Below are 14,742 nucleotides of genomic sequence, written 5' to 3'. Positions count from 1 at the left end.
AATGTTATTCTTTTAGTGGATGGTTTGTACCTCTAACAAGGAAAGTTTTATGAAATTTGTATTGGCTTGATTTACAGAAAGCTTACCCATTTAGCGGTTCACTTTGACATAAATTTTCTATTTTTTATTACTGCTTGGTGCATAGGAACAGAATGGTTTCAAATTTTTTTTCTTTATTTTTCTTGCTTTTGTCTCTAAAATGCTCCAAAGGATCTGTGTGTACAATGTGGTTTCAAACAGAAAAAAATATTAATTTTGTACAGGCATTTTGTTTTAGTAAGTATCCCTTTCAGGACTCTTGTGTCTTTATTGGTATGAATGGCACAGCATCAAAGGATAAAGATAAATACTTCATTCTTAGCATTGAAAACAACCTACTGTCAGCAGAAAAGCTTTTTGAACTGGTTGGAGCCTTGATCGGAGAAGTTATTAATTTCTGACATCTCTTAGGCTCTTTCTTTTCAGCTTCCTTTCCAGCCAAAATAAATGGCACCGTCCTGTCCTGAGCAGGGGGTTTGGGCAGGGCTGCCCTGGCAGTGGGTGCAGCTCTGTGCCAGGGCCCAGCCTCGTGCAGAGTCACCTGGGGCACCTGGAGCTGCAGCCTGCCTCTCCGTGGGGTCAGTGCCTCCTGCCTGGGGTCACTTGCAAATTCCTCACATCTGCTCTAGGAGCCTGACTTCTCATTTATGAGCTTAGGCACTCAGGTCTGGAAATTTTGACTTGGGCTTTTTCAGTAGCAGGAGTGCACACAAGGGAGAAACAACAGCCTTTTGTTCTGAACAATCTTTTTCTGAAAGGGAGATCTAGGTAGAAATTTGACCTGTAGAGATGCTGCCTATTTTATTAAAATGCTTTTTATGTTGTTGTTTCTTTAAACCCTTCCCATTTTACTCAGCTTAGGCTGGGATATCAAAATCAATCTCTGATCTATCTGCCTATCACACTCTTCCCTGAGAAGGAAGATTTTGCCAGGAATGTTGTGTGGGGCACACAAGAGATTTAAGCTTGTGGCAGTCATGCAGTCCCAACAGGGACACTGTAGGAAGAAAGCAATGGATCTGGGTGAGTGACTGCTGTGCCCCTGTGGGGAAGGGACTCTTCCCAGTGCTCCTCTGATCCTAAGGCAAAGCCCAGACTCTCTTCTCCACTTGGGTTATCTCTCTGCAAGTCCAACAAGGGTATCGTGAGTCCAGCACAACTGGCAGTGAAACCGCTTTCTGCAAAGACTTCAGGAATTGGCTTGTGCTCCTAAATTCTCCAGTATTCCAGAAACACAGATCATTCCTTAGCGATGCTGGTTTGTGCTGCTTGCAGCTGTGGCACTTCCCAGCAGAAGCACTAGGAATGGTGTATGTGTGGAGGTACCATTAAGAGGTATTTGTGTGGTGTCAGCTGGCCATGGAGGGGCAGGGAAGAAGCAAACCTGGTATTTGATTTTCCTGCTGGTTTCCTCCCTCTTTTCCATTGGCTCCATGCCTCTACATGAGGGAAAGGAGGAACTGCCCAGCACTGTGTGAGCTCAGCTTGGCTGTGAAGCATCAACAAAAGCTGTATGGATAAGTGTTTGGAAATCGGCTACAAAAATAATACTTACAAATTGGGAAAGCTTTTAAACATTTTCTTTCTGTCCAGCTCAAATTCCAACTCCTTGAGCAGGTTCCACAAAAGACCATTCTTGAAATCAAGCTCCTACATGAGATTTGACATCAAGAAGACACAGTGACAGTTTGTCCAAATTAATGGACTTGAAATCTGTTTTCCTCTGGGAAATGTTTAATATTATTCCTTATGTTCAAATGATAGATCACAGAAGTGAGTAATGCTTTCTCTAAAGTTAGTTCTCTTCTTCTGAGGAAATAGCAAAGACAAAATGTTCACTGTGTTTATCCTTAGAATCCCTACAGGACTCCAAAGACTTCCACAGATGAGGGGGTAAGAAAAACAGCCGTGGAAATTTAAAGTTCAGTCTCCTCAATAAGAAAAAACAGGAGTCTTCAGTTCACTGCTTTGCAGATTCTTAATCCTTAGCAATAATTTTTTTTAATATTTCAAAATAACTTTCATCATAATGTAGCAGCTTTCCATTTGGAAAGCTTACAAATCTGAAATATAATTTTTTTTTTTTTATTTTACTTGAACTAAAACAGTGGTAAGAATAAGTAGGTTAACATTGCTGGTTTTAACAGTGAATGCCTAAACAGACCTCTTGAAAAAAGGTTTTTACGAAGATAAATTACTTCTATAGGTGAAACATAAGTGAAAAAAAAATTAGCATGAAACTAATTTTTATACCCCCAGTGAATCTCCATTTTCCATATTTTTGGTGCTGGCTAGAACCCCAATACCTAGTATTCCTTTCGTATGTGGAATGCTTTCAGCAGCTCAGAAGACAACATTCTCAGGTCTCACCCCAAAAGCTGCATTTCCTGCAAGTTGGTTCTTTCTCTCCTAGCCCAGCTTTTCTTTGAATCTGAAATAATTTTCAGTTGCATTGCCAAGAATTAAATTAACCCTTGTGAAATAGAGCTTGAAATATGTTTCAGGTTTCCTTTCTTCCTTGAATAAAGAAATAGAAGGTTGTGAAGTATCTTTTAATCATGCATCAGCCAAATTATTTTTCAGTTAACAATTTAATAAATGGCACCTTTCTTTGTGTTTTTCATTATTGAGGGAGGGTAAGGTAGTTTATATGTAGGCAAATACATAGAAGAGACAAAGAGAATTTTCAGTTACTTACTGGGTATTCTGTATGTATCATATCTGAGCAGTGACCTGAGGAAAAGGTCAGTTAAAACAGCCATGGTCTTTCACAACAAAATATTTAATTGGAAGGATCTAGGACAAAGTCCTTGGTCATATCCAAACTAAGAGAGTAAAAAAAATATCTTCATCTAGAAAACAGATGTTTCAACACAATTCTGTGTCATAGAAATATTTGAAAGAGTTTGTTTTAATTCCTTGTGGAAACAAAAGCAGATTTTGAAGCCTTGAATGCAATCCCAAGATGGATTTGTCTTTGGGTGGCTCTGCACTCCAGCCAGACGCCAGGCCTTGCTGCTGCCCCAGCCCAGCTTTCCTTGCCCGTCCTGTTGGACTGGGCTTATTCTGGGAACCAGTGCTCCCCACAGCCTAGGGAGGAAAGACAAACTTGTGCTTCCAGTAGGTATTGGGGAACTGCTCTACTTTCCTCTCTAAAGCTGTGTTTTCCAGGCTGTAAAAGAGGGGATGGTAAGGAAAGGAAAGGTATCCACTGAAGAGATGGAGAAATGAGTCCTATGAAAAACAGGGAAACCAAAGGCAGAGTAGATTGGGAGTAGCAGTGCAAATTAACAGCTGTGCTATCTGTGAAAGGGCAGGACTATTGTGTACAGTGGAAATAACCCATAAAACACAGGTGCAAATGGCTGTGTGTCCTCTCCTGGCTGAGACCCTGCCCCAGCCCTGACACGTTCTCCCTCATGGAGCTCCTTGTATGAAGACCCTGACATGTGTGGGCAGCAAAACCTAACATAAGGCTTGGCTGGGGGAAAATCAACTCAGGTAGGCCCTTTGAGTTGATCAGGTAAAGACTTGCTCCTGCAAGAAGCCCTGCTGGGCCCCAAACATGGTCACTTCCAAAGTTTTTGATCCACTCCACTCTCGGTACTCACCCCTGGTTGGGGTGAGCCCGGGATGGTGGTAAAGTCTCTCTTCCAACCCGTGTCTCCAAAGAAAGACTCAGTAGTCTTCAGTCGTCTGGTCTCAAGGTAGTTTATTGTATGTTATCTAAAAGATTTTCTCCCCGAGCTGCTGTGGTCCGTTCAGCAGTCAGGCAAAGGCACACTCCAACACCCAGGGGCTGGTGCCCTCTTTTATATCATATATTACATGTTAAATGTTTATAGTTTTTCTCCAATGCCCATCACCTATATTGAATAGTGACTTTCTACTTTAAACCAATCTGTGAGTGCCAACATCACCAAGAACATGGAGGTTAGGAAGAAGAAGGAAAGAGGACAGGGCCTGCCCAAGTCCCTCCATCTTAGAACTTCTGACCCCCATGTACAAAACTCAGACCCCTCTGTACAAGGCCTAAAACCCCCCTGTACAGCACTCAAAAACTCTTCCTGTCACTTTGTGACTACTTCTACTACAATATCTAATCTTTTGTGACTTCTTGTTCTTCCTGCAAAGTTGGTAAATTGTTCCATGGATCAGGTTCAAAGCCACAGGGGTCTTTGGCTGCATTTCAGGGTCTCAAATGCTTCTGACCTGGGCCCGGAACATCCAAGAGTGTCCAAGGGACATTCTGTGTTCCGACACTCCACTTCCAAAATCTTTGTTTTTCTCCTTTCCTATTTCTTTGTCTTTTCTCCTATTTATTCTCTTTTAATTTGTTCACCTACTCTAACCCCCTTTTCTTGTTTTTTCTTCCATGTCTTCACACTCTTTCTCCTCCTGTATTTTCCAAATGCTTTCTTTCCTGCTCCATTTTCCCCCTACATTCTTCCCTCAAGCCATGACAGCTTTTAGTTACGCTGAGAAATGACATATTGCAAAGGTGCTCTATTTTCCAACCTCTTCACATACTCACTCCGAGCTGGGAGCAAAATGTTCCTGGTGTGCTGCCAGCTGAACCTCTCACAGAGCTACAAAGCTGGCTCCCTCCCATGCATGTACTCCAGGGATGCGCTCCCAGAGCACGGGCTTTTTGTTGGATACTTCCTATGTGGCTAGCCCTCTCTTCCTTTCCAACACAGGACCCAGCAACTATAAATCAAATGATTTACACAGACTGTTTTTAAAGCCCAGAGGTAGAAATTTTATTTATCATAACACTCCTCTTTCTGGAGAAAATGGCAAAAACCTTTGTTGTACCAAAACATATGTGTTATTGTCTTCTATTTGTCATGTTCATTTGTCTTACATTTGTCATGTATTTGAGACAGCAGCATCATTGCTGTGTTCACTCTTCCGGATGGGCTGGGATGAGGTTTCCCTGTATTTGCATTTTCTTTCAACTTGAGGATTATATGGGGATTTAATATCATCTCCTCATGTTAACCAGGCAAAGCCAGACTGTCTTCCCTACAGCATATTAAGAAAATACTTTGTTCCACTGCAACTTTTGGCCTCTTTTTGGTTAGCAGTTGTTCGCATCTTTTAGGATTTTAGGCTTGCTATGTGACATTTATTTGCAAGGAAAAGCAGATGTCATCTATTACCTCAACCATCATAAAAATTACTTAAGCCTTTTTGTGTAATTCTCCAATTAATGCATTTGAAAAATATATTTGTTCTCTCTTAAATGCATTCTGAAATTGTGGAACTACTCTTGCTTCCAGCATTAGTCTGCAAACAGAAAAAAAGCACAATATTCTTGGGGGGAGGGAAGGTAGGATAGAAACAGGAAACAGAACACGATGCAAACCCTTTGCTCATATGAATGCTAATTTATAGCTTTAAATCATAAGATACTGGCCCAATTTCTGTTCTTAAAATTAGATTCCCTTTAATATAAAGAGGCAGAGAGATAAAACGATTCATGGTGTTTGTCAGCGCAGGGGAAGGCACAAAGCTCAAGAAGGAGTGTTATATAACATGTCCCATAAATACTTCTGTATTTATGGTACTTAATTAGTAAGTCTTCCTCCTTTTGCTGAGGCTGCAGGCCTGGAGATCTATTCCTTATATAGTGGGTAAGCAGTGCTTTACCTCTGCTGTGCAGTCAGGGCTTAGGCTCTCCCAGTGTCCATTTCTTGGCTACAAGCTCAGAGAAGAGAATTCAGTATCCAGAAGAGTCAAGTCTCACATCTTCACTGACTTGCTGTCACAAAAGCAGCTTTCTCTTTGGTGTTCAGATACTTTGGGAAGAGTTTAACCTTTATCTTTGAGTAAAAGGACATACTAACAGTAAACACCACACCTCTGGCTTTTTAAAATTGAGTTTATTTCTTCAAGTGTGTTTTTTCTAGATATATGGTAAGATATAAGAACATGCAAGCCAGTGTGAAGGAGCATAACTCTTCTTTTCCAGGCCAGGCTTTGAACAGCTCTGGTGTTTCTGAGCAGGACCTGGAAAATTATTCCTTTCCCATGAGGAATCTGTCCTAACAAGACCATCTTTTCAGCTCACATGGGACCCTAAAAGCTGAGCTGGCAGGGGCTCCTGGCAGTGCTGCCCACAGATAATATTCCATTACTGCCTGTCACAGCATCAGAGCAAGATACATATCTTCATTGTCAATGTGCCAGTTAGAAGTCCTTTTTTTAGCACAAACCCCACAAAAGTGGGGTGTTCTAGCTTTAAAACTGCACTGCAGACAGTGGTGGCTATGGCACAGGAACAATCCCTGGTTCATCCCCAGCCACTCACAGCTGGATTTGCAGAAATATCTTGTACAGATGCAGCAAAATCCTCTAGGACTCATCTGTCCTGATTCTTCATTGAGTGATGCCCATGTCCTAGATATGGCTGCTCTTTCCTTAGGGATTATTTTGGTTCCTAGAGCTGTTGGTACCTGTGGCCCTTACTGGCCTGGCTACATGCTCTGTGCTGCCTGTGGCCACATCTGAATTGTGAGCATATGGTACTCCCTGTTAGTCCTTTCAATTATTCCTTCACAAGCTTCTGGCTGCCTCCTCACAGCCATGTGCCAGCTCCTGCATGGCTACTTGCAGTTGCTAAGGAATTCTGTGCAGTTTTAATTGTCCATTTTCTCTCAGGAAATTCAGACCAGAGGACACAAATATATACAGCAAGAGGATTTTAATTTGCTCACATTTCCAATGTGCCTGTAATTAATTTGCTCTCAGAGATAACAGTCCACAGGAGTGTGCTCAGACTTGAAATTTGGTTGCTGGAAAGAGATGGAGGAAGAAGCTGGATCTGGGTCCTACTCTTATGGCCTTTAACTCCTGTGTGAAAAGCACAGGAGGTGAAGCAAGTCTCCTTGAACAAGTCCCAGAGGATTTGGATTATATCATAGTGGGTGAATGATCATGGGCATCTTGTCTGTCAGGCACAGTCTTCCCAAATTTTGCCATGGGTGACATGAATGTCAGCACCATGCTGCCCTACCAAGAGGCACAGCTTCAAGCTGGAGCATTGATTTTGAGGCCCTGATCATAAAAAAAAAAAAAAAAAAAAAAAAAAAAAAAAACTTGGGTAACTGGAAGCAATTCCACTTCTGTTCTATAAGCTCCTTGGTCCGAAGACCCTGCAGAAATGTCAGTTATTGTTTGGTATTATTCTTGGGAGGACATGTGGGCAAAATCCTCTCAATCAGGAAGTTCTTTCATAGCTGTCTTCAGAGCAAGTCTAATCAAATTACATTTTCTGTCTCTTCAAAGATCCCAGATGCCTCTCAGTTCATGTTTAATGTCTGGATGTGTTTGTTATGTTGATGGTAATTTACCTGCAGAGCATAATTATGGGAAGTTCCTAGAGCTGGTGATAAAGTGCACAGAACTGGCCACCACAGGAGGTTTTTCCTCAGTTGCAAGTGAACCCTTGAGTCACTCAGAGAAGTGGAGAGCTTTTCTGGAGAAACAGAGTTCTTTTGACAGTGCTTATTTTTTTGCAAAGATTTTTGAAGTTGGTGCAGTAACATTTGGTAAGTGAAGATGCATTTCTAGGGCTGTTTCTTCCATGCTTCCTTGGTGCCTTTTTGAATTTTCAGTCCCACTGTAAAAGCCAAGGATCATTTTCATGCTTGCCAGGCTTCTGTGGTCATCTATTCTTTCTCTTGTTCTGCCTCCACAAGAATTGAGAGTTGCTTTCATCTATGTCAGTGTGAAAGTGTTTCTAAACCTCAAGTAACAGTCTTGCTGTGCTGCTGTGCTGGCAAAGTGCAGACAATAAAGCAATATTAAGCTATAATGCAGTCTTAATGAGACTGGGGAAAAAATAATAGAGGAGCAACTATGGGACTTGGTACAACAAATATTTACCTACTGTGTGCAATAAATTTGTTCATTACAGGCTGGGATTTCACTGCCCACCTGTGGAGATGGGATCTTTGAGTCCAACGGTCATGTTGATCGAGGCATCACCTGTATTGCATACACTTAATTTAACACAAACAACAACACTAGTTGCCTTGTAAATTATCTCCCAAGAAACTGCTTAACTCAGATTTCAGTGAAATCAAGAGACTAAGTTTCTCAAAAGTAACATGCTTAAAACAACCAAAATGAAAAAAGGAAAGCTCACAAAGAATTATGACTATCCCAATAAGTAATAGCTTTTTAAGTGTGAATAATTTCCTAGGCAAGTAATATATCTGTGGGAATATTTTTGCTTAAAGATTTAAGCTTCAGCATTTTTTTTTCTTTTCTTTATTTTTTTTTTGTTAGTCCTAATGAATATGCTACTATTAAGTAAGTGTAACTTTAAAAGTTCATTTTTACAGAATTAGCATGGGCCTCCTGTTATATTGGAAAGAACACAAGTTCAGCTGACATTAAGTTTTGGGCTAAAGGGCATGTTTCTATTTTAGCTGTGCTTTAATTGCTCCCTATTAAATTAGTGTTATATAAACTAAGATTTAGCATAGTCCTATTTTTTATCCCCTTTTACAGTCAGCATAATAAAGACCCAGCGCTTGATGACAGAAAGTAATGAAATACACACTCTGTCAGAACATGTGGCCAAAGCTGCTATTTCAGCTTAAAATGCACTTCTGGGAGGAAGGGAAGCTCTCTCCAGTCAATACAGTGTGAAATCTCTATGAAGAGCTCTGATACCACAAATACAAAAATATAAGAAGCTACTGGTGTTTTCTAGGTACAAAAGTATGCTGGCTTGCAATGGACTGATATTCTCATGCTTCATGAATAAACCTTCTGCTACAGATACCATGTTTAATTTCTGCTCAACACCAGCATTAGAACTGCAGGCATCAAATGAATGACTAACAAAGAAAAACTGTTATATTTGCACCACTGGTAATTATTTTTCTTAATATATTCTGGCCATGTGTCTTCCAAAGGGTATGCTAGAGCAAGGAAAGAGATTTAGGAGATGGATGATAAATTTTAGAAACCAAATAAGCATCTAAAACTTAATAAAATGGGTTAAATTCTGGGGAACAGTAACTTAAGCACTAGATTTTAATAGAATTTGGAAGGGGTGAAAGAGAATATTTCACAGCTTATGAGCAGCAGCCACAGAACCTATCAAGCATACAAACAACAAAACAGATATTTCTATTCAAAATCGAATTTAAAAAAGAACAGGAAGAATGTTTCCTGTTGTATGCATTTGTGTAAAGCACTCAGTGACCACTTAGGGAATAACGTGAAGAAAAGTTTTACTGGCAGATAGTGCAGTTTCCCAAAGGACTGTGAGGTGTGACAGGGAATATTAATGCCACTGCTGCAGTAAGGGTGTGATGTGTTTGGAAAAGTCTGTTAAAGATGCACAGTCCTTGGTCAGACTTCTTTGTATAATAAAACTTGTGTCATTAAAAGAGGGGCTGCAAGAAAGTGCTGAGAAATTACAGTCAAGCTGAAGAGACTGTGCCTAAGGTGAAAATAGACAATGGACAAGTATCTCATAGTTAGAAGTAGAGTGAAACTGAGAAACAAGTTAGTAACAGCAACAAGTGGGGCTAAAGCATGGCTGGCTGTCTCTGCTTGCTGTAACCCATCTGGGCTCTTCTCAGGAACAGTCCATGATCACACGGGCCATAGGTGCAGCAGTGTCTCAGCTCAGAGAGCTGCTGGTGTGAAGTACTCATTTCCTTACAGTCACTGGGGTTACTTGGCTCCAAAGTGATATTAATTTTAATTAGGGTGAATGAAGAAAAAAATATTTCCATTTTTTTCACTAAATCCCCCAAATTTCCCTTTTAGCTCCATATGGGAAACCTTCCATTAATTTGTCAGTGAATTTCTGTTTGTAGAAAGAAAAAGCAGTGAAAGTGGCCCATGTGTTCTGGCAGAAATGTCCACACCTCAAAGGTAGATGTGATTATTCAGAAAGCAGCTTGTAGATGTGGTGTCTTGTAAACTGGAGAAGAGAATCAGCAACAAAAAAACACAAGGGAGCCCAAGGGAGCACTTCCACAATGCAAATTCAGAAAAGCAAACCTTTAAAGTGATGTCAGGAATTCATGAGCTATTCATCATCCAAAGTATTTTTATTGAAACCATCTGGTGGGTGATCCATAATAATAATAATAAAAAAACACCACTAAATCCAGGTGTCTTCAAAGGATTGCAAACAGATAACAGGGTTGAATTACAGCAATGCCTTCCAGGTTTTGAAGTGTCCATGAAGAAGTGACCTCTTTGAATTAAATCTTTATCTGATATCAGGCCAGAACATATCCTGGGCTATACAGGTCTGTGCTGCAATGTAGTCTGCAGTTCTTAAGCCTCACTAGGATGTGGCAGGAATGTTTCCTGGCTTTTTCCTGCCCTGCACCTCTACCTTTTCCACATAGAAATCAGAATACAAAGGGAAGGAGAGGACTGTGCCAGGTCTTGCCCTGCCAGGAGCTGGAAACAGCTGTGGTATATACCTGGAGCTGAGCCCCAGCCCCAGCCTCAGAATGGGCACCTCTTCCTGCCCTACATTCCTCCTGACACCAGAAGCAGAATCTCATTGCAGCAGTGCATTTCAATCATTATGCTGCACCTTGTTATCTCTACACTGAATCCTGCAGATAACGTGTTTTAATTCAAGCTTATCTCCCAGAAAGGGAGCCAGTCTGGAGCTGAAGAGAACGAGAGATGCAGAAGCCATCATTTCCCATTCCTTCATATTAAAGTGTTTCTGAATAGAGATTTCAAGATTTGGGAATGTGTTTGAAGGTATTCATTTCCATCGCCTGTCTAAAAGACTGTGAGGAATGATTTTTCTTTGACAGGGAGATATTGAAACCTGAGTTAAAGCAATTAAATTAAGCACTATGAAAATACAGAAAGCCTTTCTACATTGGCTATATGGAGAATTTAGGGAGACTGTGAAAACACCTGAAATAAAAGCACCAGGGTGTACACAAAGTAGGTCAGGTTCTTCCCTCTGCTGCAGATTTGAGAGCCTTCTATTCTTTGATAAAATCTACCTGCCTAATTAGCTCTGCTTCGTCACATAGCACCAACTCTTAGACTAGGCAGTGCCTTGACAAAATTGGTTTAAAGAAAAAAATAGCATGTATTTTTCAGCATTTTTCAGCTACAACTTCAGTGTGTCAGATGCCAAGGCAGGAGATGCTGTTTTGAGAATTAACAGTTTGACAATTATTTGATAATTTTGATAATTAACATTTGTTTGAAGCACACCTGCATCCAAGTGATTTCTTTCACTATTGGATTTGTGTACTGACAGGAAGAAGCTTATTCTTACTATTAAAAAAAAGGAAAAAAAGAAGATAAATATTTTACTTTTTTCTATATAATACATAAAAAATAATTTACAGTATAATTCATATGTGAATAGAAAACTGGAACTAGCAAGACAGTCTTGTTATCCTGCTTACTGGTTTAGAAACAGGACCTGGTTTTTCTTCAGGAGCTCTTCCTAAGGTAGTCTCTTGAGTCAGAAACTCTCTCAGATGTGAGAACACAGCACCTGATATAGAAAGGCCTTGATCCCACCAGGGGTTATGGAAAACTTCTCAGGGAAGAATCAAGTCTTGCTGAGCATATCACAGAGGAGCAGCACAGTTGCTTTGGATTTATGTGGTTTATTCCTTTTGAGGCATTCCCCTCATCTCATACCCCTTCTCCCAGGTGATGGAGTGCCCCTGCAGTCTCAGTCTGCCAGCTGATGGATCACTGTTACAACTGGACAACAATGCTCCAAGCTGCTGGAACCAAGCAACTGGGCTTTGCTTGCTGCAGGTGCTCCCCACAGCTGTGGTGCGGGCAGTGCTACCTGGAGCTACACAGATATTGATTCCCTTCTCACTTATTCCACCTCTCCTCAGGTTTTTGGCAAATTTGCCTCATCCTTCTAGCTTTTAGACAGTGCTGATAATAGATCACTGCAGGAACAGGATTCATTTATCCAAAGCTCTTTAAAAACTGGAAAGGATGGACTTCAAAGGCAGGAAAATGGGACACAGTGCAGATGAGCAGGGGAGAAGGGCATGCATTCAGATTAAATAAGCCCTTCTGTATTCAGGCAAAGAAACTGATTTCTGTCTGCCTTTTCTGATGCTGGGCTATAATAGCAAGGACAAATATAAAATGGGATAGGTTTCAGTTGAATGGAAAATTTAGAGCTGAGCTAGCAGAAAGGCCAGATCCGCTGGGGGGGGGGAGGTGCGTGGGGACGCATGGAATGTGTAACTCCTCTGGTGGCTAAGAGGTCTGGGTCTTCAATACAAGTTCATGTGCTGAAAAAAACCCAAATTATTAGCTGTGAACCTGCCTCCTGCTACCTTCATCTGAGGTTCCCTTCCTCTTGTGCTGAAAGAGGAATCCCAGCATTTATCATTTTACTGACTATTTTATCTTCCCTCAGGCACCTTTCTCCCAGCTGGCAGGTCCAGTCTATGTAACTGCTCCACAGATGGAAACTATTCCCTGTGTTTGATCTTCTTTCTATGAATCATTTCCAAATCTGTCTTGGGGGAAGGTGGGTGGAGGTATGAGATGGACAGATGAAGGAAAGAGGACTGACCAAAGCTGGGCATCCAAAATGTGGGTGTGAGAGGCTACGCTGTGGAACCAGTTTCTGCTTTGCTCTTTACCCCTTCTCTAATTATTTTCAATTACTCTTCTGTTGTCCTGAGCATTAAGCTGATATTTTTATCTATTTCTAATAATTCCAAAATCCTACTCCCAGTCTTATTATCTCACCCTGAGCTCATAATTTCATAGAAAAATTTGTGAAACATTGCTGCACTTTTATTTACTGATTTTTATCTGCTGTCTCACTGCCTTAGCACTCAGCCTTATAACATCTGCTGTGCCATGAGGAGAATCCTGCAACTACCTCCTCCCTTCCTTTGTTTCTGCTATGTGTAGGGACACAGCCCCTTCCTTGGGATAAAGCTACATGTGACCACTTTCATCCCTCCTTCTCCATCTCTCTGTGTTTCCCTGCCTGGTATTTCCTGGCCAAATACCGACGCTCTGTAGCTTTATCTTGACTGGGCAGTTGTCACTAATAATTGCAGGCAAAATCAAATATTCCAATCAGAACTTTCCCTGCATAAATTAACAGGGAAAAAAGTGAAAGGACCTTTATAGCCCTATTGCACTGTCAGCACTCAGGGCCACACCTTCCTTTAGGGCTCAGCCTTCCTACAAACCAGTAAAACTACTCTGCTGTGATTTTGTATTAATTACTGCAGGTCACTTGTCACTTATGATGTTTTAATCCTTTTCTGATTCTCACTGTCTTTCATCTCAAACATAATTGGTCTTTCTCCCAAATAAAATGCAGCTTTTCATCCCTGTGGAAGAAGGAGAGAGGTCATGAAGACCTGTAGAGACCACATATAATGATGTCTATTTTTACCTCCACTGTTTTTTAAAGATACAATTAAATTTGTTGTACACTCAAATTGCAGCCACCATGTGCACTCTCTTATAGACAAGACAGAAAAATAAATTATTTTCATTGCTGTTTATTGTAATAGAAAACCAGTTTTTCTATTTTGGGTTCATTAGCCAGGCCTTTACCAAGTGCATTAGAAGTAAAACAAAATCAATTTACATTTTAATTCTTAGAAATGTTTCACTTTGGAAACTTGTAAGTAGGTACCACCACTCTTTTAGAATATCTCAGAAGATTCTGACAGATATAAATCTGTAATTTAAAATCCATAACATAAAACTCCAGATATCATTTCCAGGGACAATAATTGCAAATAGTGCCAGGGCTTTATTAGTAGTCTTCTTTTCTTCTAGGGAATTATTCACAACAGTTACTGTAAAATTGAGCTTTTGAAACTGGAATATTTTCCATTAATGCTGATAAATTAGTGGCACTAATGACTGAATTATTTTGCCCCACTCATTTTTTTCTAGGGAGACACAAAGACAAGTTTTATGTTTTAGCCTTTTCAATTTGACATATTAGGTGCCACTAACTGAGAGTACCCATCTATGTTAGTCTTATACCCACATTGCTCCTTTTGCAGTGAATTTGCAGGATTTCTGACAAAAATGCCCATCTTAAAGAAGCTTATTTTGAAAATAATAAACTCATGCATCTATCCACAGTGTTTCTAAAAAATATTTTTATGAAATATTAGTCTATCTCTGTATGATTGCTATTTTCATGAAAGAAAGTCTTGGATCACCCAACTTTTCTCTCTATTAATTACTGGTTATAGTGTGTGCATGGAGTAGTTCCTGGGCATCTTTTCAAATTGTATAAACTTTTTCCTTAAAAGATCTGAAAATAGGCATCATTTAAGATCACAAGGTACTTTCCTTATTAAAATATTCTCAAGATTAGATCATTGGTAAAATAAGCAAAATTTAATTTCTTTGGCTTTTTTTATAAAGAATTTATTACAGACAGATTTCAGACTAAGGCATAGTTCAATGATGAAAGTGATGAACTTAAAGCCCTTTTGCTGTTTTGAGACTGCACACAGCGTCAATAAAGATATTGTGAGATTTGAAATTAATTTTAATTACATAGTTTTGTACCCATGGAATGAGAAAATAAGTCAAGAAGTTTCATGGACCTCTGACATCCCACCTCATCTCCTGACTTGGCTTTTGGAATCGGAGCCCTAAAATTTTGTGTGCAGGAGTCCAGAGTGCTGAAGGCCAGTGTACAGCAGGTTG

General features: G+C 40.2%; 1 protein-coding gene across 1 annotated transcript in view; it reads left to right on the top strand.

Moving 5' to 3' along the window:
* The window catches only part of RPL7L1 (ribosomal protein L7 like 1), a 30,855-nt gene that overhangs the window by 11,271 nt on the left and 4,842 nt on the right, over positions 1 to 14,742 (top strand). The gene's annotated exons all lie outside the window — the stretch shown is intronic.

This window comes from Anomalospiza imberbis, chromosome 4, assembly GCF_031753505.1.
Source record: "Anomalospiza imberbis isolate Cuckoo-Finch-1a 21T00152 chromosome 4, ASM3175350v1, whole genome shotgun sequence".
Taxonomy (NCBI): Eukaryota; Metazoa; Chordata; class Aves; order Passeriformes; family Viduidae; genus Anomalospiza; species Anomalospiza imberbis.
This window is presented reverse-complemented; position numbering and strand designations above follow the sequence as displayed.